The sequence below is a fragment of the Aythya marila genome, assembly GCF_965140915.1.
Source record: "Aythya marila genome assembly, chromosome: 2".
Lineage (NCBI taxonomy): Eukaryota > Metazoa > Chordata > Aves > Anseriformes > Anatidae > Aythya > Aythya marila.
This window is the reverse complement of record NC_139043.1, coordinates 135,771,148-135,793,220: the sequence shown is the minus strand read 5'-3', so window position 1 is coordinate 135,793,220 and position 22,073 is coordinate 135,771,148. Positions and strand designations below refer to the sequence as shown.

The 22,073-nt window shown below is 48.7% G+C and overlaps 1 protein-coding gene across 3 annotated transcripts in view; it reads left to right on the top strand.

Annotated features, from left to right (window-relative positions):
- Window positions 1-6,754: 6,754 nt before the first annotated feature.
- Window positions 6,755-22,073, top strand: part of NCALD (neurocalcin delta) — a 50,016-nt gene continuing 34,697 nt past the window's right edge. For 2 of the 3 annotated variants that reach the window (XM_082752264.1, XM_082752262.1), the window contains exon 1: window positions 6,755-6,902. The gene's annotated coding sequence lies outside the window, so the exon portion shown is untranslated. Of the gene's footprint in view, window positions 6,931-22,073 lie in introns of all 3 variants that reach the window. The other variant, XM_082752263.1, reaches the window with a different exon arrangement.

Here is a 22,073-nt window from a genome sequence, read left to right as displayed (position 1 = left end):
GGTTGGAAAGCCTTCCAAGATCACCTAGTCCAACCATCCCCTTACCAACAATATCACCAGCTAAACCATGTCCCTGAGCACCACGTCCAACCTTCGCCAGCTCCTCCATTATTATGTCGTTCTTAGAGATCATCTGGCCCTCTGATTCAGGCACATTAAAACCCTTCAAATTTTATTCCGTTTCAGGTTTGGCAATTTTAATCTCTGTATTCTTGGCCAAATTAGCTACCCTGCCTTTGTCCTTCTGTTCACTGTCCTCCGTTTTCACTGCAAGTGGAGATGAAGGATGACATTAGTTTGGGGACCATAGCAAGGCTATCTTGAATTTGGACACTGCATAATAACTGCCCTTCCTTTCCTCCTCATACTAATCTCACTCGGCTGGATACTGAGGTGAATTTTCTTTGCAAAGCTAACACTGTTTTGGGGTGAGATGTTACTCGACCTGTTTCAAAATTGCCATTTGCTCATGCCCCACTTTGAGGCCTAAGCCGTTTATCAGATTCACCATTAATAAACAATCGGTCTTCTGCGTGCATCTTCTAGTAGCTGCCCTTCTAAAAACAAAATTAAGGAAACACATAAATAAATAAGAAGATTTAATGGGTACACCAGCTGGAAAACGCTGTTCTTGCCCGTGCTGCCAAGGCAAGCGTGGGCCATGGGGGCCGCGGAGGCCTGGGGCTGGTCATCTGGCCTGCCGAGGCCTTTCCCTTTGCCTCGCGGTGCCGGCTTCGAGTTTGCTCCAGTTTGTTTTGTTTTGCTGTGTCTGGTTGCTGGGATTTAGCACAGCTGAGTGACTTGCGTTATCCCGCTCAGAGATAATGTGGGAAAACAGCCTCGGGTGTCACTCGCCGAGGGGAGAGGCCGGGGACATCTGCAGTGGCTGGGCAGCATCAGCCCAGCGAGGACAGAAAGGTGCTTCGTGCGGTGAGGCCTCTCTCTGGGGGGTCAAGTATGACAGGTTTGATTTCCTAGAAGACCAAGGAGAGCAATAAATGCAGAAGATATTTAAAAAAAAAAAAAAAAAAAAAAAGTTAACTGGATCTTGCAGAATTTGGCTCTTCCTAGCTTGCTTTCATTTATTCTTGGGGTATTTCTACATGTTTTTGGCAGGAACTTTGTTGGCTCTGTCTCACTCGTGCTCTGCAGCAACCAGTGCGCTTACCTTCTTAGCTTCGTTTTCTCTGTGCTCATGTTTTTTTTTTTACCATGTAGACCATGCTCAGGTGGTTTTCAGTCAGTTCAAACCATGTCTGCAAAATACCCTGTCTATGTGCCCCCAGAGTAAACTGAAGCCAACAGAAGGACTCCTGTTGACTTGCACGAGCCTGTCTATGTTCAGGTTCACGTAAAGCATCACACAGTTCAGAGCACAGCTAGGACACACAGCTGGTGGTCATGGCTGTTCCTCTACACCCACCTCCCCTCACAGCATCAAGCAGTGCCACGTCTGCAGAGCCTGTGGTATGAGGACAACCCCTACATCTATATTTGCACGAGCATTTCAGGCTTGCACTGCAGGTATGAGACCAACCAGCATCCACATGTCCGTCCTGTCTCACAACAAGGTCAGGGGCATGCACCCATGCACCAGAAATGCTGGATCTGGGGACTGCAGAGACAGCCAGGAGTGCAGGAAAAGGCGAAAATGTGGATTGTCCAGGGGATGCAGCTCATCACTGCTGCTGGGGTTGGTGCTTGGGCACCGCTGGGTCATCCTCATCTGCTGTGGCAGAGGTGATGCTGAAGGAGCAGGGTTCCTCCACACCCCATAACGATGCCCTCTCCAGCTCCTCCTTCTGTCCTGAGGACGTTTATCACAAGTTTATCATCATTTACGTTTTGGGTATCAAAGGGAGAAAGGGGAAAAGTGCATGCTATCAAGGAACAGGCAAAGACAACCGGTGCAAGCCAGAAAACATATGCCAAAAATGCTTTCACTGCTATCTCTTCAGCAGCTACTGACACCAGGAAGCCTTCCCGTATTATCTGTGGAGGACGAAGTTGCAGAAACGCCTGCCAGAAGTGCTGTGTGACTGCAGCGTGTGCAGGAACAGCCCGTTCCCCTTCCGAGAGAAACTCCAGGGCTTTCTTCAGAGCTCACATCTTCAAAGTGCTCTGAACCCTGCTTGTACACTAACAAGGAGTCAAGGGCATGGCAAAGCCTGGCTATTTAGAGGACACCCAGCTAGCTGCCAGGAGGCACAAGGTGGTCTGGAGGGAAGGCGCACAGAGGTGTCCTGATGAGGACTGGCAGGGAAACCAGGCATAACCAGCTGTTCCTTGTGTCCAAAGCCGACCAAGATGGATTTTTCCCCTGTGGTCAGATAATGCTGCTTCCACAGAATCTTCTCAATTTGCCTGTTTTTCACATTTCCCAGGACCCTGCTGCCTGGTGATGGTCTAACACAAACAGCCTGACGTGTGCGCAGCCCTGGGTGGGTGGTCAGCAGGGGTGGGCTCTTCCCACTGCTGGTGTGCAGGGATGAACAAACAGGCACCAACAGGGCTTCTGGGACTGGGCTACAAGACATCATCATCCTGTATGTGGGAAAAGGGGTCTGCAGTGCCAACTTATCTGCTTTTTGGGGCCTTAGGGCAATGGGAGGTGTGCCAGGGTGGTGGTGCCTTCAATGGATAAGGTGGCACTGGGACTTCTGAGTGCAGGCAGTGAGATGGCATGAAAAAACGCTCTGAAATTATTATTTTTTCTTCTTTTTAATAAATCAGGCCATTTATATGCTGGTATATTTAGCAAGAGTGTGATATAGTGCTTCCATGTGAGGGTGCAGGCTGGCAGTTAGTTATTACAAATTAAACACCAGCAGCTCCTTAGATAAGATAAGCTACACGGGAGTGAATGGCAGCAGCTCAAGGAAAGGGGTAAGAAAAAGTGGAGAAAAATGAGGGAGTGGAAGCACAGGAAAAGAAAAATGAGAAAAGAGCAAAAACATTTGAAATTTGCCAAGTGTGATAAATGTTGCAAAGATTTTTTTTATTTTTTTTTTGAAGTAGGAAATGTTCCTTTTCAACATAGGTGGGACTGAAACACAGATGACTGAATTCCTGTTACAGATTTCTGTTCCTTTCTCCCTGCTGGAGAAAGATTAATTTGGGAGCAAAAGGATATTTCTATCTTGTTTCTTTTGTTTATCTGCACCCGCTATCGCTGTGTGCACGGTTGGTTTCCACCAGGCTGTCAGGCACTTGGGCTCTCATCCAGCAAATACTTAAGCCCACGTGTAACATCCCGGCCGGCGTAAGGTTATCCATGTGCTTGGATGACTTTGGGTCAGGATCTTAATGTCTCTGCTGCTCAGATGTGACTTCCACACAGCAAGGAGGAGATGCGAAAGAGCCAGACAATTAGAAATGTTATTGTGAGACCACAGAGATCCTGGCAAGAGGGCTCAGGGGGTAATTCACTACCTGAAATATTACTTGGACACTAGGGAAGAGAAAAAAAAAAATAAAAAAGGCACATCAGTTATTCTCCAGAAAGTGCTGCTTTGGGGTATTGGAAGCAATCAGCAAATTCAGTCCAAATGAGCCAGGTTAGATTAAAACATGGAAACGGGAGCAGGGTGAGTAGTGGGGCTGAGAGCAAAGGGGCCGTGCATCCCGGGAGGCACCCTGCCCACAGAGCTCTTTGCTGAAGCCCCACTGCAAACAGAGACCTTTGTCTCCAAATAGCCTTGCTTGTTTTAAAAATGTTCAAAATGCCTTCTTTGATCCAAAGCGATTTTTTTTCCCCCCAGCAAGTTGCCAAGTAATGCGTTCTTCTTCGATCCAAATGGCTTTTCCTTGGTTTCTTTCAATTTGGCCCTCAAATGAGAAAAAGAAAAAAAAAAAAAGAAAGAAAAGAAAATGAAAAAATGAAAAGAAAAAAAAAAAAAAAAAAGCAAGTGCACACAGCTCAAACACATCAGTTAGTGGGAAGCATCTGCATTCGGCAGCAGAGTCAGTCTTCTGGCTGGTCCCTTAGGAGGCGCTGACGGCAATTACTAGATGATGGGGAGTTTTTCCAGCTAGGAGTATTTTGGTTTTCATCCTCTCTCTCACGTTTTTGAACTTTTCTCCCGGTGCTTCAGTGCCCACCAGGTGGGATCCCTGCCCCTGCTGCTGCCCAGAGGCCACTTCAGCTCCTCTCGCTCCCCTGGCTGTGACCAAGGATGTCTTGTGGTGCACCAGGAGCCCTGAGCATCACACCTCCGAGGTGTTTGTAGGGGAAGGGATGCTTGCAGCCCATTCACATCTCCAGCCTGGTGGCATCTCCCACTGCAAGGTTGGGAAGTCCCCAAAACTGCTGCAGGCTGCTGCAGGGGAGCCCAGGGCTGCTGCTCTTGGACAGGGAATTGCTCAGCCCCTGGGAGCAGGAATAGCCCCACTGAAGATCCGAGGCACATACACGGAGAGCACGGGGTTTTCTTACAGCGCTGCATTCCTGGGAAACCATCTTCCACCTGATTTGGCCTGAACAATAATTCTTTCTCTGGGCCACCTTCGGTGAATGGGGTGGGCCGAGCCGCTTGTGCTCATTGTTTTGCTCTCAGCACCCCCTTTGCCTGTGATGCCGTGTCAGCTGCATGACAACCAAAATGTCTTTTCCTGCGGGTTGTTTTTTCCACCCGTTTTTTTCTACAAGCGCAGAAGTCAACACGGCAACATTTTGCTGAGCCCTGTTTCCGTCTCTTTTTTATCTGTACTTCTTATGCCAATGGAAACATTACCCCTCTCTCAAACTGCAAACTGCAGTCACCAGCAAAACACATTGGCTTTTTTTTTTTTTTTTTTAATGGAGTACATTAAAATCACATCTACTTGCTTCTTCTTTTTTCCCCCCTTCTATTTTAAAAAGCAGTAGATGTCATGGATATTGGGAGGGAAGATTGCAGCACAAAGCACTTTTCTGAGCATCATTTGTGGAAGAGAAAAGTCAAGTGGATTCCCAGCTGCCAAAGTGATGGGGATCCTTTCTGGGGGCAAGGTTGCCTTGCTGGCTGATACCGGGGCAGATTGAGCCTTCTGTGGGTTCAAAGACCAAGCCAGATAGTATTTCTGCTCGCTGTGTGTATTCCGGTTTATGGGCAAACAAATGTTATCTATTGTTAGCTCTGCAGAGCCAGAACAAGAGCGGGATGAAGAGCTGGACCCGGTCCCACTCTGCAGTGCTGTAACCGAGCGTAAGTTATTGCATATGTCTGGAAGCGAGCCTGCTCGGGGTGTTTTAGATAGATACAGACACAGATATAGATACAGATACAGATTATAGATAGCGATGTGTGTGCTGTGATCATGGCACTCATTACTGTGCTCGTTGAGGCTCCAGCAGCCTGTCCTTCGTGCTGAAGGTGAGGGCGGGAAGGTCCAGGATGCAGGACGGACACATCTCCTGCACCAGGGTGAGAAGCACAGGCCCAGGTGGATAGACACATTTGCTCCTTCGAGGGCTTCAGCCCTTAAATATCTTTTTATGTGTTTTTTTTAACCAGTGCCAGCATCTCGCTGCTTTCTGCTCACTTGGCTGACTGACACTACAAAAGAGACAGATTTTGCACTGGGGGATTTATCACGGAAAAGTGAAGCTAAGTCAGGGGATAGCCACTTTTCTGCCACGTTCAGCTGGATTTTGGGGCCTTCAAGGGATGAATTCTGCTGCTTTCATCTCTGGGTGGTGCCTTCCCCCAGCCTGAGCAAAACACCTTACAAAATGCAGAGGTTTATAGCATCTGTTTTTGCAAAAAGGACTTTTAAAGGAGTTAAAGCCTTTAAATTCCCCCCCATGTGCACACATCTCTGCCCCAGCAGCAGTTTTGGCAGTAGCGCACCATGCGGTGCCTGAGTGATCTCTTTCTAAACTGAGATCCCAAACTTTCTGTTGCATTTTACAAACATTGCCATTAAATGGAGAAATATATCTGTGTGTTGTTATGGGACGGCTTTATTGGTCGGTGTTGACACGCAGCTTCAGCCCTCTGTGGTGGATTAACACATGTGGTTATATGCAACACATGTAGCATACGCCGGGCTTTTAAAAACCCATCACATTATCCTTGTTCTGCTAAACTGTCACAGGCTTTGCAGCGAACCGTGAATATTTTCTTTTTTAAGGCAGGGTTTTGAGGCAGCTGGGGCTGCCTTGATGTATTGCCACCACTCCCTGTGCCCTCTTCGCTCTGAGGAGAGGGACGAGCCGTGAGGCGGCGGAAAGATGCGCACCGCGTTTCACTCTGCCTGTCTGTCCTTCCAGGCAGCCCACGTATTCTCAAAGCATTTTCCAGTTATTTGGGGGCTAGGTGAAGGTTGGGGGGGTGTCTGGGGCCAGGTGGAGCTGGGAGCTGCTTTGTCCATGTCTCGGGATGTCCCGGTGGCCGCACATAACCGAGGCACCCCGTATGCGGATGCCCCATCGCGTGGGTGCACCAGGCAGAAAACTTTTGTGGCTTGTTTTCTTTTTTTTTTCTTTTTTTTTTTCTGCTGCATGTGGGGATGCAGGAGGAAGAGGAAGAGGGAGGTGCATTTTCTAGCGGGGACACGTTCCCCATCGGTGCAGTACGGGGCCGAGCCCCGGCCGGCCGAGCCGCGGGAGCCCCGGGTGCTCGGGCCGCCCGTGCTGGTTGGGATGCGCGCCCCGTGTGACAGATGACCTATTGAAATAATTTCGGAGCAGTGCTGGGGTTGCCACGACAACCAATGCTCTCTTGGCTTTCATCTGGCCATGTGACAGCCACTTTGACGTCAGCTGGAGGCAGAGCCTGTGGTTTCGGCCGCGCAGCCAAAGCCTTGTGAGAACCTAGTGGATGCTGGATTTATCCCCGCCGCCGCCGCCGCCGCTGCTGCTGTTTCTCAGGGGCTGCCAGAGCATGGACTATTAAAAACTTGCATTTCTGCAGTGTGAGGTAACCCTTTGCTTTATGTTCTCCTCAGGTACTTCCCCCTCCTCCTTTTATTTGTCCTTTTTAAAAAAAAAAAAAAAAAAAAAAAAAAAAAAAGAAAGGGGGATAAAAAGCAGTTTATCGTGACCGGTATTTCTTTCACTTGTTTGTTTTGGCTGGAAGTTTGCCTTGATGAACAAGCCCGGCGCTATCAGATAAATGCAAAGCAGCTTCCAGTTGCTAATTCTGCGTGCAGACGGCTGAGCAGAGTTAAATTTAGATTAATGATCCGTGAAAGCGGAATAAAATGATATTGTTCTCGTGTGACACCCTAGGAATATAGATGAACGTGAGTAATCCCAGGCTAACCCATCCGGGGGTCCAAAGAAATATTGCCTGGCTATGTTGCTGCTCTGAGCATCTACCCAGCCCTGTACCTCTGCTGGAACTTGGGTAATTTTTTTTAATGCTGCCCAATCCGGGCGGTTTTGTCCCCAGCGTGTGCAGGCAGCGGAAAGCCCGCGACAGATGCTGCTGGGAGCAGCTCCCCGAGTTGGCGGCCGTAAACCAGCTTTGTTCACGGACACGGCTCGTGCTGCCTGTCCTGGCGGGAGGGACGGATGGGGAGCTTCCTGAAAAGCCACCCGCAGTATGCCAGGAGAACCAGCGGCTTCGGCGTTTTGACCCTTTCTCTCTCAAGCACGGCTTTCCCGTCCGTATTTATTCTGCTGGGGGTGCAGCGTGGTTAGCAGAGTTAAAAAAGGAGCCGCAGGCTGAGCAGCACCATGGCGATTGAAGAACGAAATGCTGTTTGGGTGTTTTCTTATAAAAAGGGAGCTCGGCTGTCTGTTACAGTGGCTCAGAGGAGGCTGCTCTGGAGCAGGAGATTGCAGGGTTGCTGAAGTTGAGTGCCGCAGACGGAGTTTGTCTGCGTGTGACCATCTCCGTGCTCGCCTTGAGAACAGGCTGCCGACGAAGCCTCGTGTGCGTTATTTCCTGGAAAAGTACGTTAGACCGTTCTTATCTGCGCTAATTAAATACTCCTGTTCCCTTCCTCCCAAAGTTCAAAGGGTTTATTGATAATGGTAATGATTTGCTAAAGGCAGCTGCCACTCCGAAATGACTACGGAGCTGCCAATTTAAAATACGGTGCAATAAAAGATGAAAAAGGGAAAAAAAGTGTAAGAATGATCCTGATGTCACTAAGTGCAGCAGAAATAAGGGATTCAGAAAGGGAGCCAAGGCGGAGATTAAAACTTAAGGCACTTCTGCAAGGAAAGTTATGGCTTAGTGCTCTGGGTTTGGCACTCCTAGCAGACCCGCAAGGATAAATGCAGCTCAAACCCTTGAACCGTCTCACTTGGCGTTATCTGCTCTTTCCAACATAACTCGTGTGTCCGAATGATCGATGTTTTGGAGACTGAAATGTTTTGAATCGTGTTTATTAAATTCTTCGCCTGATGCCAATGCATCAATGCGTGAGAAATCCCCACTCGCTCCTCGTAGGTGCAGCTGACAGCATCCCATGCCCGCCTTCCCTCCGGGCTGCCCTTATTTCACTGTGGTCACGGTCTGTGCCCCCTGCCAGCCTGCAGGCACCCCAAAAACACCCAGAGGGTTTGTCCTGCCTGGCTCCATCCCCTCTGGGGGGCTCTGGGCACCCCACTGTCCCCTAGGAGCCTGGGGACAGGGTGGCCGTGACGGTCAGCGAGGCAGCTCGCAGGTGCTGGAGGCTGCAATGCGTGGGGACGGCACAGGAAGGGAAGTGAGAGTGGCTTTGGGTCCGTGCACTTCTTTCTGCTGATTTTTTGCTCTGGTTTCGTTGGTCAGCTCCGTACCAATCTCTTTGACCAAACGCTTGGGTTTTACCGTGGTAGCGTGTGGATTTCCAAGGAAGCAGAGCGCTCAGCTCCGGTGTTGGAGCACTTCACCTAGGGGGGACCTTGCCTGAAAACCAGGCTGAGAGCTCCTCGAGTCACTGCTCACAACTGGATGCAGCCGGGGAAATTAAAAACAGGCTCAAGCTGCTGATGCCTCCAGCCCAGTAATAACAACACGCTCAGGCCCTCGGTGTGCTCTACCTTGATCTGGTTGAGTTGATGGGCAATGACAATCTAAATTTAGGCTAGGAGCATAATAAAACCTTAAAAAAAAAATCTTAAAAAAAAAAAAAACACACCACTTGCAGCACAGATCACTGACTCCTTCTCGCATTTCTCAGACCAAGGAGGTTTCTGCTGTCATCTTACAGGCCCCAGATGCTACTCAAGGCGGTGTTTTGGGGGGGAATAAAATCCCCCCTGTGGGGAGAATTGTCAAACAGCGGGAACTGCTGTAGCTGTATTGAGTTTCAGGCTCTTAAATGACGCGCTGCAGAAGTTGGTTTCCACCCTGCTCAGAACCATTACGTTGTGCTAATTTAATGTCCCGCCTCGACTCGAGCAACAACTGGTTTAAATGATGGCTGAGCGGCAGCAGAGGGCTGGCGCTGCAATCAGCAGTCGCTGTCGCAATTAAACCCAGATGCCAGGCGTGTGGTGCTCCGAATGCAGGATAGAAGTTGACCCCACGGCTGGTCCCGAGCTCAAGCGCAGGAATCCTCGCTCTGGGACGTGTTGGTGGCCATCTCTTGGAAATAACTTTCCCTGGCGAGCCAACGTCTACGCAGACAGCTCCAGTCAGATAGCAGCTTGAAAAATAGACTCTGTTTTGGCTGCGCTCTCGCTGCTGTTAAATTTGTCTTCTTAAATGGCAGGGAGGATGAGCTGGGGTTGGAGAAACAGTAATTTCGTAATTATTTTACATGGATCGAATTATTCTGTCATCAAATCTGCATTTCAGACAGCATTACAGTACGGAAATATAATTAGAAACTGTAATTCAGGAATTGCTGAACGCGGTATTTCCCAGCGGGAGCGCCGCGAAGAAGAAGCTGCCCTTCGTAGGGCTCCGCCAAACGCTGAGCTCCTGAAGGTGCAAAGCGTGGAGCTGCAAAGTTCCTCTCCGTCCTGTGACCACTCTGCGGCCTCAACATGCCGTTGACTTTCTAATGAACTTCTTTTTTTTCTTTTTTTTTTTCTTTTTGTAAGATTCATTTCCACAGAAACTTCTAATCATTAAGAGCTGAAGTGCTCAGATCCTGTTCTGCTGAATTTCGGTCTGGCTGTGCTGATAGCTGCCGAACTGCTTGCAGCCACAAAATGCACGAAGATAATGTAAGGATCTGTTTTACGCCCAGAAAAGCCAAGAAGCTCACACTTGGGGCTGAAATGCTGCTTGGAATTTGCCCAAAGCCTGAAATTCTCAGCAATGCTCCCTCTCGTTGGGGTTTGGCTTAGCTCTGTTTCTCCCCTTTCATTAATTCAAGGTGTTTTGCTGCTCTCATTCGCAGCGTTGTACAAAGTTTTAGCTGCATAAATCTCACTGATGTCAATCCTTAAGCTCTTATTCTAATGCTGATGATGATCTCTGGCTTATCATAGATATCTTAGCTGGAAACAAGCGCAACCTCCTTGTAATTGGGCTCATGCCGAGAACCCCCTTCCTATTTTCCTGGAAACACACGCTCCGAGGGAGAGCACCATCCCTGGCAAGTTCTTCCCACCACCTTGCTGGGACATCGGACGAGGCAGCGTGCGGAGCAGAGCTCGTGATGCACAAAGCACAGCTGAGAGGAGGCAGAAGCTGAGTGTGAGGCTTGTTTGGTGGTTCCCTCTCCCCAGCTGTCCTTCAGGGTCCTGCTAAGGAGGGTCCTCATGGCCCCTTTTCCCATGCCAAGGGCCACCTTCTGCACCCAACCCACCCGGCCGTGCTGCAGGGGCAGGCGTTGCCCCATCGCCTGCATTTTGGGTGCGAAGCATCAGCATCACAGCACCAGCACAAGCTGGGAAGGCAGTTTTGTGAGGAAGGATGAAATAAGGCAGATTTGCTCTTCCTGAACTGCCCTGTGGCAGGAGGGACGGGGAAAGCATCACGGCCAGCTCCTCTCCTTGCTGACGGTCCCAAATTACCAAAGCACAAGGGATGCAGTCCGTCTAAGTGCCCAATTTCACCCGGGGAGGCTGCAGCCATCCTGCCCTGAGCACTTGTAGCTCCATCAGAGAGCTCTGCTCCCGCTGCGCAAACGCTCCTCGCGGCAAACCCCAGATGCCAGGGGGAGGCGAGCACAAAGCTGCTGATTATTCCCCCGACTGCTGCATGCTTCCTATCACAACACTATTCTTTTGTGCAGAATGGCAGCCTGATTGCACAGCCCTCTCTAACTTTACCATTTTAGCCAGCCCAGGTCCAATTAGAGCAATTATATCTCAGCAGAAACACTGCCTGTTGTCCTCTGGACCTGCCCGTCAATGTCCTATTCAGGGCTGTTTGTCTTGTGTGGGGTTTTTCAGATAGAATCGCTCTGACCCTACTAAAGCAGCCTGCATTTCTGCGGAGTTGTTTCACAGGCTCACGTGAACAGGGAGAGTGCAGACTTGCAGCACCAAGGATGCATCTTCCAGTCTAACTGCGGTGCTTGAACACTGATTCGACGTGGGACTCTTCGCTTTCTCTGATTTTACTGCTTAAAATGGATTGCAGGATCAGAATTTGAGCTCTTCCTTGCTGTGTTGGATGGTTTCTTTGATCAAAATCCCCAATCTGAGCTTCAAGTAGTGTCAGACAGCACGTGCTGTTAGACCCCACAGCATTCAGAAGCCTGTGTGGGACCGTTTGGTGATTCAGGAGCGCAGGCACTGCTGCAGAAATCCCATCCACATGCTGTTACTTCTGCTGTAAAGGCTCGCTGAAGGAGCTGAGGGACTCCTGCAAAGGAGGTCTTGCTCGCCATCTCTAAAATAGGAGAAGAGAAGCGGAGCCATGTGAAAGCAGAAGCCCTGGGACTTGGGAATGTCAGAGGTGGTGGAAAGAGGAACTGATCTCCTGAACAAAACAGCCTTTTATTTTCTCCTACTTCCCCTGGAATGGGAGATTTAGGGTGCAGGTTTTTCATGCGTTCAGAGTTTTCTTCCCAAAATGAATTTAGCTCTTCTTTGAGAATTGAGAAATGAGGAGCTGAAAGCAGGAGCTCAGACCTGAGCTGCTCCTCCTCCAGCAGCACCACAACAGCGGCTCCACCGCCCGTTTCCCAGTTCAATTAATTCAATGTTTAATTTAAAAGTGTATTTTTGCTGATATTTCGCTGTGCCTTAGCTATGAGCTCGCTGTGGCCTTGCTCCCATGCTGGGAACCTGCAGTAAAATCCTTTCCCTGCGCTCAGCTCCATCCGTACTCGTGGACGGTGTTCAGTGCAGGGTGGCAGAGAAGGGGTTAAACCAAACCACGGTTCCCAGTTCGAGGCCTTTTCCGAAATAGCAGCTTTTCTTTTGTTTGCTGAATTCCCCGTGCTTTTCCAGTGCTGCTCCCATTATCCATTTCTCGCCCGAAATAACAATTTTTTTAACCAGAGGAATGGCTGGGGCTGGGAGAGGAGGGGACCTGCGGCCGGGGCCAGACAGCTGCAGGCTCTCGTGTGTCTGCATGAGCAAATACTGAGCTGCAACGGGATGCCTGTGGGACACCGCAGGGCAGGTGGTGATTCCCAGCACCTAAAGCAATCGTGTCAGCCTTTTTGTGACATCCCTCAGCGGTGCTCCTTGGGGAAAGCTTCAGGAGCTGCCCCAGAATCATGGCAAAAGTCAGCAGGCACCAGGGTGGCCGTGCCCGGAGCAGCCACCCGCTGCTTGGACAGATGCTGCTGCTAAATTCACACACCTCAGCTGTCTCTGTGTTTTTTGGGATGAATCACCCAAGCCTTCCGTGCTCGGTGCTGGTAAAGGCTGAGCCCACAGAGGGCTCACCCCTCAGAGCCTCAGCATGTCCAGCACAGAGCCAGAGGTGCTGGCAGAGCACATCCCACATGATTTAGAGCCTAGATCCCAATCCCCTTCCAACTCCTCTTTCCTACGAGGTAATAACTTGCTTCCCCCGGGTCCTGGCATTCAGGAAGGTGAGGGTGTTCATCAGCAAGGAAGAGGGGATTTCCCTGTCAGTCAGCCCCTGTGCTGAGGAATGCTCCCAGATGCATTTGCTTTGTAATTGCAGGTGATGTGGTGTATGCCGTCAGGTGTAATGAGGTGGAAATTCTTGGAAAAGCCCTTAAAAATAGAAAAGCAGTGTTCCTGAAACCTGGTGCTGGGGGAGCTGGGAGCTCTGGCTGCTACCAGCAGGAGCCCACCCTCAAGGGCACAACCCCCAGGCTGGCAGCTCGAGCCTCTCACACAGAGCATCCCACCTGGTTCAGTTTTAAAGCATTTTCAGTTCACAATGCATTTATTTTAAAGACGTGAAAATTGCAGATGTGGATATCCCGTACTACACCCCTCCTGCTCTCCAATTCCTCCAGAATGAGTAAATTGTTATCATCTGTATTAACCCTCTCAGAGATCAGCATGACCCATGTTTCCAACGCCCTACTGTACCTAATATCTGGGTTTTAAACCCCACCTTGCCTGCAGTGAGCCCTGTGTGCCGCTTAACTGCCCTGCAGCTCCCAAAATTTCCCCCAGCATCACCTCCATCCTGCTTTGAAGCATTTCATAGCTTGCCCTGGCCAAGAGATGTCTGAGTGCTCTCGTCGTAAAACCTGAGTGTTGGAAGAGACGGAAAGCAAAGACAATGTCTGGGTGATGTTTTCCCCCAGTGTTTCTATTTTTTTGTATCCTACAGTTGCATTTTTGGCCTTGGAGCATCATGAGGTGGGCTGTGCCACCCAGTACCGGGACTTGTCAGGCTGGGGTCCTCATCCAAACCCCCCCACCGACCCACCTGTAACCTCAGGCAAGTCCCAGTCAGGCACACGGGACCATGACCGTGATGTCTTGTCAGGCCCTTTCATGGGAGCTGTCACGCAGTAGCACCCTTTGATATTATTTCCAGCTTTACATCAAAGCCAAACATTGCTGGGCTGTATTTCAGGCTGTGCCATTTGCCAAAGCAGGACCCCAAAACGTGAGCGTGCCCACATGAAACTGCAAAGTTTTCCCTTCCACTTCCAAACAGAAATTGTGGTGCTCATATTGCCCCAAATAAGGGGCAATGCTTGTCTTTAGGAAGACAAGCATTAAGACATTTTTCAGAGTCACTGAGTGTTTTTTAATCCTTATTAGCCCTGAGCAGTTGTCTCCCGGTGAACTCACGGAAGGGGAGGTGTAATTAAAGACGTGCCCGGCGCAGCCTGCCGTGCGTGCACAGCCACACAGCTGCTCTTTGTAGTACAGCTGAAATGTCTTTCTGAACGACAGCTCAACAATGGGAAACATTTCTTTCTGAAAGAAAACTGAAAACAAGCTTTTCTTCCAGGAGTCATCAGAAAAAAAAAAAAAAAAGAAAAAAAAAAAGAAAAAAAAAGAAAAAACTTCCTTAAATTTCTAGTCCCACTAAGCATCTGGCTCTAATGTACAGTTCCTTGACTTTGTTCATTTCTTAACCAGAATGTGCTCCTGTTTCAAAGCACAGTCGTTTCATCTGCTAATAAAAGCCCATTCAAGTGTCTGAGTGCTCCGGCAGTCTTTGCCTTCATTGTTCTGGGCCATCTTCTGCTTTCTGCCTCGATCTTCCCACTGTGGATCGGCGTTGTCTGCGTCCCCCCTCACTACTCCTCGCTGATCCAAGCTGCTCGTCTGAACCTGCTGGTGGGTAGTTTCGATTGAGATTTCAGAGCATGCTAAATTTGTCCACACGGACAATATGGTGACAGGCTTTTCTCCCCAAGTCATGTCTGAAATCCCCTCTCCACCAGTTTTGAGCCTCTGTCTTCAGGCTCCTGGCACCGATGGGAACTGGCTGCTGTGGGATGTGCCTTCACCTGCAGGGCTGCTGCGAGCTGGATGCTTTCTCACATCCATTTGAGCACATTATTTCTGAGACCGCTCCTCCTCCAATCAATAAAAGACTCCTTAAAATTGTCTACCCATATTGACAAAAACGCAATTTGCTCCAGGAATCTTCGTTGTATTTCATTACGAGACGCCAAATCTAATATACAAAGATCACTTTAATTGTAAGTGGGCAAAAGGAAGATCCACGCCACGCTCCCACTAAGCGACTAGCAGCACCATGCACCCTCTCCACCTAATGCAGTTACATAAACTAATTAGGTTTGGGGCTTCTGATGGGAACAGTGCTTAACGACGTTACACGTCCCCCGAGAGAAACCGGTGTCAGATTAATTTGTTAGGTATCGTGGTATCTATTCTCAGATATTTTTTCCTGCCCCGAGGAAACTGGTGAGGTCTGCCTGTGTCCTCTCCAACTGGTTTCCCTTTGCCCTGCAGAGAGCAGGGCACAGCAGAGCTCCTCTCCCTCTGCAGCTCCACGCAGCACGTGCAGGGCCAGGGTTCATCTTACAAAGCTAAGTACTTAGGTGTAATTCACCACTGTTTTGTGCTTTATTGCTTACTGCTTTTATTTATTGTCAGCTTGGGCAGACAGTTTCACGGAGAGGAAAAGATAACACCCAGTCCAAGGTGGCATCCTCCAGCTCTGTTCCTCCCTGTTGGGCAGGCAGCTGACAAATTGCATGCAGGTTAACTTCTTGTCTTTGTGCACAGAAGCACCCTGTAGCTAAAAAGCAGAGCGGAACACCTCCTGTACCCTGCAGCACCCCAAGGATCCGTGCTACTTACCGCAGTGGCAGCTCTCCCTAAATCTGTCATTTATAATAACTTGAAACATCAAGAGAAGACACATCGAACTGTGAACATCATGTCATTTTGCTGACGTCCTTGTCATGCTGCTAATTGCTGTTTAATTACTATAACTACCTAGGAAGTAGTTCCCAGATGTGAATAGCTGAGGGACATTTTTGGCCTGTGGAGCAATAGGGGGTTGTGAAGATGCAGAGGTGATGTGGTGCTGGGGCAGAGCAGGGATGCAGAGCACGCAGCTGAGCAAACTGTGGCTGTGAGAGACGAGCAGCCCCGTGTGGCCAGGTGATGGGTGATAGGCAGAGAGGCCGTCTCTCATGGTGGGTGAGGTGGGGAGTTGTACGAGCCAACAGCCTCTGAGCCCTGGTAGAGTCGTACAGCATCTGAGGAGTGTCCATCCTGTGCCTGGTCCCCTTGAGAGTCCCTGTGGGTGCAGCCCCAGGAACCGATCAGCTCCTTGGGATCTTCAAAACCTGACCCCAAGTGGTCCAGGAGCACAGGACCAGCTGATACAAAAAGCCACAGAGGTGCTGTAGAAAATCCTTTCCTGTGCATTGCTTCAGTCAACACTGCAATGCAGGCGCCACAATCCTAGTAGGGCCATCAGAGATCTTAGATGAAAAAGCTGTGTTATTGTGTTGCCTATAGGAGAGGAAGGGATCACATTGAGAAAGAAAAGCTTTGTAGAAAACCTGAACTGACTTAAAAAATACAGTTGCCATCTGCCCCATCAATACTGAATGGAAACTGGGCACGTGGTCCCCTTTCCAAGAAAACCAAAAGCTTATTATTTCACAGATTTGGACAGCACATTCTGTACAGCCTCTTGACCCCAAGGTTAAACCCAGCTAGCTGTGAGTTTTATTGAGGCTACTTCTAGACCGTAATTTCAATTAATTTATTGTGATAACTGTATTGCTGCTTGTAATGCTCCCTAATGCTGAATTGACACAGCTCCTCTTGACCTGTCTGCTGCACCCTGGCTCTCAGTTACCTGCTCGCATAGCCCTGCACTCAGATTCCTGCTGCACCACTTTATGTGAAGTGCTGTGGGGGAGATTGCACACTGCAGGGATGGGCAGGGGTATTGTAAACACTTTTCTGCCTTTGGATCTCCTCTTGGACACCCTTTATGCTCCCTCACATGAGAAGCACACTCACCTTTTAAGATACCATTTCTCTTCCAGAGGAGGACAGGCAGGAGGGGACCTCCTGAGGCATCCAGCCTGGTGCAGGTAATGATGCTATGTAAGCCCAAGTCATGCATTTTTCAGGCTCTGTTTTCACATGAGCTAGGCCTTTTGTCTTGTGATCTTAGGAGAAGGCTGTTCCACAGACTTCGCTACTCCAGTGGTTAGAGATTTGCTTCTCATTCCCAGCCAAACTTTATTCATGGCTAGTTTATACCCATTTGTTCCTGTGCCAGCATTGTCCTTCAGTTTAAATAGCTTTTCTCCTTCCCTAGTATTTACCCCCTCTGATGTATTTATAGATTACAACCATATCCCCTCTTGGCCTTTCTTTAGCTAGGCTAAACAGCCGAGTGCTTCTGGTCTCCTCGGAGAGTGCAGGCTTTCCATTCCCTTATTTAGCCTAGCAGCCCTTCTCTCATCCCCCGTGGGCCTGGCTCCCTTTCCAGGGCATGCCAATTCCCTCTCCATGCACTACAGAGGTCCAGGTGAGTCCTGGTATCACCAAACCCTTGTACACCCCGCTGTGTTTTCATCAATGGCAGTGATGCTTCCACTCCCTGGGCTCACCAGATCGATCCCAGCAGGTTCGTTAGGAAGTGGCATTTGCCTCCTTTGGGTCTGATCACTCTGGTGCTTTATAGTTCCCTGCTGGCTGCATAAGAACCTCAGGTCTTCCTCCCATTACATCATTTCTAGTTAAAAGTGTGAATTCTTCCTGGTGGTCCCTCAGAAATTGCACTTTCTAATTTGCACTATTCCGGTGTTAAAATTACCCCATTTTTCTTGAGTGATAGCCTGTCTCTCCACCTAATGGTGCCTCCTGCCTTGGTGTCATCAGCAAAGGCACTGCTCTGAGATTATGCGTCATGGTTATTAACAAAAATGCTCAACGAGATCCATCGGGAGGCTCCTCTCTGAAGAGCTCCATTGTAACCATCTTCCACCTGAGATTTCCCCTTTCAATTCAACCCATTACCCTGGAAGAGGAAACATCTGTCAGATTCTGGCTGGCACGTCCCCCAGCAGGGGACAATTTACTTTGATTTTCTCTAAGTGGTTTTGAATTAACCTCTGCGTATATCCATTTATATATCTATTAGAAACGCGAGCTTATGTGCTGGTTTGTGAGCCAGTGCAGAGGACTTTCTGTGAGGTTTCCATATAAGGTCCGTTCTGCCAAGAAACTTCAGTTCTAACCTCTCACATTTCTACAACTTCGCTCTGAGATCCCTCTTCAGCAGGACTTGCCAATTGTGGTGCTCAAGTCGGGGTGTTAGCAGACATGTTTTGCTCTGCTTCAGTCTCCCAGCGGCTTATAAAGCCAAATTCATGATTCAAATGACTAAACTCATTATTCAGGCTTAGTACATTTTTTTATAGGAATTTGGAATGGGGTGAAAATTCTTTTGTGCTCTGGCCTGTGTTGCTCAGATCTTGGCCTGCAGAGGAATAGCAAAACTGATGTTTGTACCCTTTACATTCAAAATGGGTGAGACTATAAATATCCCGTAGTCCTAAAACAACATTCCTGCTAGTTCTTCAATTAAGACTGTGAGATTCTCCCCCAGCATCTCCCGGCACTTCCCCACAAAGATCTGACTGTCTTCCTTTCTTCTTTGTGCCAAAGGCTTTAGAGACTTTTGGAGGACTTGGTGACAACCCGCAAACCAGAGAACAGAGCTCCATCTCTTTTAGGCTCAAACAAGACAGGAGAGATTATTGAATCTTTGGCTGCCCTTTTGATGACTGAGAAATTAGTTCTTGCCCTCCTTCCTTTGAACAGTTCAGGTTTCGGGTGTCTATGTTATCACCAAGTTCTGAATGTGCTGTTCAAATGAGAACTGAATGATTCTCCCTTAAAAAATAATAATAAAATAAAATAAGATAAGATAAGATAAAATAAAATAAAATAAAATAAAATAAAATAAAATAAAATAAAATAAAATAAAATAAAATAAAATAAAATTCAGAAAAAATAATTCAGTCTTTAGTTAAGGCTGTTCCCTGAGTGGTATATTTTTTATTATTATTATTAACATTAGAGCATACTCTGACCCTAAGAGCAAGCTATCACCTTTGCATGTGGAGGGATGGCTGACAATTCTTCCCCCTTTGCCCAAATCTAAGCTGATCTAAAACCAAGGACCAGAAACCCCCATGACACTCCAGACTTCATTTAACTCTCTTGGTGGGCAGTTGTCCTGGTACAGCCTGAAGAACGATTGATTTGAGGATTTGCCTGCTGAACAGAGCAATCAGGCAGAAAAGGCTTTAATTGGCATGAAGCTGCATTTTCCAGCTCCTTTTGCTAAATCGAAGGAGCTCCACGACAACAAATGATATAATTTAATTTGACACTGGATGTCGAGCAAACGGAGGCCATGTGGAACCAGCCTCTGATATTTCTGCTTCTGCCTGAAATCAGGCAATGAATGTGGGGTTTGCTCAGCCATCCTCCAGACTCCAGCAGTGGCATTGACTGGCCTTCCACAGCTTGCATGGAGACAGCTACATTCGGGTTTCTGAATCTGGAGCGGGATTCCCCCTGCCTTTTGTAGATAAGTAATGTGGAGAGCTTGATACTAAAATGGACACCTCCTGAGCTGCAGTGCACAGTCAAGAGCCTGGAGACAAATCTCTCCTCTCCTCTCCTCTCCTCTCCTCTCCTCTCCTCTCCTCTCCTCTCCTCTCCTCTCCTCTCCTCTCCTCTCCTCTCCTCTCCTCTCCTCTCCTCTCCTCTCCTCTCCTCTCCTCTCCTCTCCTCTCCTCTCCTCTCCTCTCCTCTCCTCTCCTCTCCTCTCCTCTCCTCTCCTCTCCTCTCCTCTCCTCTCCTCTCCTCTCCTCTCCAAGAAAAATTGTATGTAGGAAGCATCTGAACCAAAAGCAAGGGGAGGGGACCGTAGCAGCCTGCAGCTACTTAGCATCTCAAAGGAAAGACTGAATTCCTTGTATCTGGCAATCAAGATTCAAGCAGTCACTTTATTGACAGAATTAGTTCATATTCCAGTCCATCATGTGTACAGATAATGCACTCTGAGATTAAGCTACTGTAGCAATAAATTTGCTAACCTAATTTTGAAAGATAAAAGCTCCAGTGAAGTGAGGCTTCATGATGCACTCCACTCCATTAGATTTCCAGCACTTTGGAGGAGCAGACAAGAAAGCCCTCCCTCAGGTAGCGGCTCCCTGCCTCTGACCTCCTCCTCTGAAAGCAAATCTTGCAGGGAAGGAAATAGAGCAGCACTAAAACTCCTGTCCCTCTGGGCACGAGCATCTGCCATCGCTCTCAGCAGCACACATGAAAGGCCGTACAAAACAGGAGGCCTGCATCCCCCTGCCCTGGGGCCCTGGGTCTCTTACTGGTCTGGAAACTGGGGTGCTCTGAGCACTGGCGGCACAGGAGATGCTCATTGCTGTGGGCCACTGCAGCAAGAAGTGGGATCAGGAACAAGAGGGAGACAGCATAGACTCAGAGAGTCATTAAGGTTGAAAAGACCCCAAGATCACCTGGTCCAACCATCATGCTGCCATCAATGTCACCCACTGAACCATGTCCCCAGGCACCACATCCAACCTCTCCTCAAACACCCCCAGGGACGGTGACTCCACCACCTCCCTGGGCAACCCGTCCCAGTGCCTGGCTGCTCTTTCTGAGAAGAAATCTCTCCTCATTTCCAACCTGAACCTCCCCTGGCACAACTTGAGGCCATTCCCTCTAGTCCTGTCACTGGTTACCTGTGAGAAGAGGCTGACCCCCAGCTCCCCACACCTTCCTTTCAGGTATCTATAGAGAGCAATGAGGTCTCCCCTGAGCCTCCTCCTCTCCAGACTAAACAACCCCAGCCCTGCTCTGGGCACGTGCCAGGGCCTCACAGCCTGTGACATGGTGGTCCTGGGCAGACACCTCTCTGGGCTTGAAGACCTTTGTACGTGCTTTGAGGTAAAGCACGGCACGAGGTCGGATGGTGGCCAGGGATTGCTCAATATCCACAGGCCTCCTGTGGCAGCAATTCTGGGAGAGATTTTGCAGCTGATAAGGAAACCTCAAAAGCTGAGCACTACAGCCCGATGACAGCTCAGACCTCAGCAGAGGAACCTTTGGCCTTGTCCATCTCTGCAGCCTGAGAGATGGGAATGGCTCCACCGGGAAAGGGGTGGCTGTGTGTGCATGGGGCAGCTGTGCAAGGAGGCCATCAAGAGTCCCCCCACAAAAACATCTCAGGTCTTAACGGGCCACTGATTTTCACCCATGATCAAGCTGCCTGGTGTTGTTAGCGGGGTGGAGTTTCTTATGTAACTTAACTGAATTAAATTCTTCATCTGGCCATGCTACAAGGATGGCGTTGTTGAAAACCACAGGCATGAAGTCCATGTAATGTTGGTGGCAGTAGCTTTATTGATCTTGGCCATGCTAGGAAAGTTTGCAAGCTGTGCCGAACTTTGCCTCATATTTAATTTTCTTCATATTTTGAAAGGTAATATTTACATTCCAGATTCACAATGTGCTCTGTATGTCTTATTTGAATGTTAATTGGGAGCTGTAATCAATCAGGTCAAAAAGAAATTATTGTGTTGGTTATGTTGTCTTCCTTTACGAAGGCCTAAATATATGATGCTGCAAAACATGTACCAAAAGCATCTATAGCTAGCTGATTGTGGAACCTTGTTATCATGAAACCCACCAGGAGCAAATACATATCACTTCTATATGACTTAAATCCAAACATATTAGTTCTGTTTGTGCTGCATGAGTGCTTACAGCACACAAAAAATATAATATTTTCGGGCACTCCCATCCTGTCCCTGGCTATTACCCGTACAGAAAGCTGTTACTACCTACTTACTTGAGGTTCACACCAGTTCTAGGTGTGAGCCTCAGACCAGGTTTTCAGGAAGCCTCCAAAATTACAAGTTGGTGTTTTTAGCTGGGTTCACCAGTACCAGCTCCCCACACCTTCCTTTGTCTGTTTATTTTCAGCCCTTCTAGACATTTCACGGTGTGTGCTTTTCAAAGAGGAGCAATTTCTTTATGATATCAGGCAGTTAGGTAGAAACATGTTAGGTAGAAACAGTGTGTGGTGGGATGCCAGGTGGAGATGCAAAGCATTTGACCCACATTCCCCAGGCAGGAGAGCATAATAGGAGACACTGGAGGTATCTGGGCAGTGAACAGGTTTGTTAAGGGCAGGGGTGGTTCATCAGTTCTGTCAGTTCTTCCTCGATCAACCCAAGGAGATCTCCAGGCTCAGATCTTCAGGATCCTCCAGGAACAGTGCTTTCAGACACTGGGATTCACTCTGGTGTAAGCAGCTACT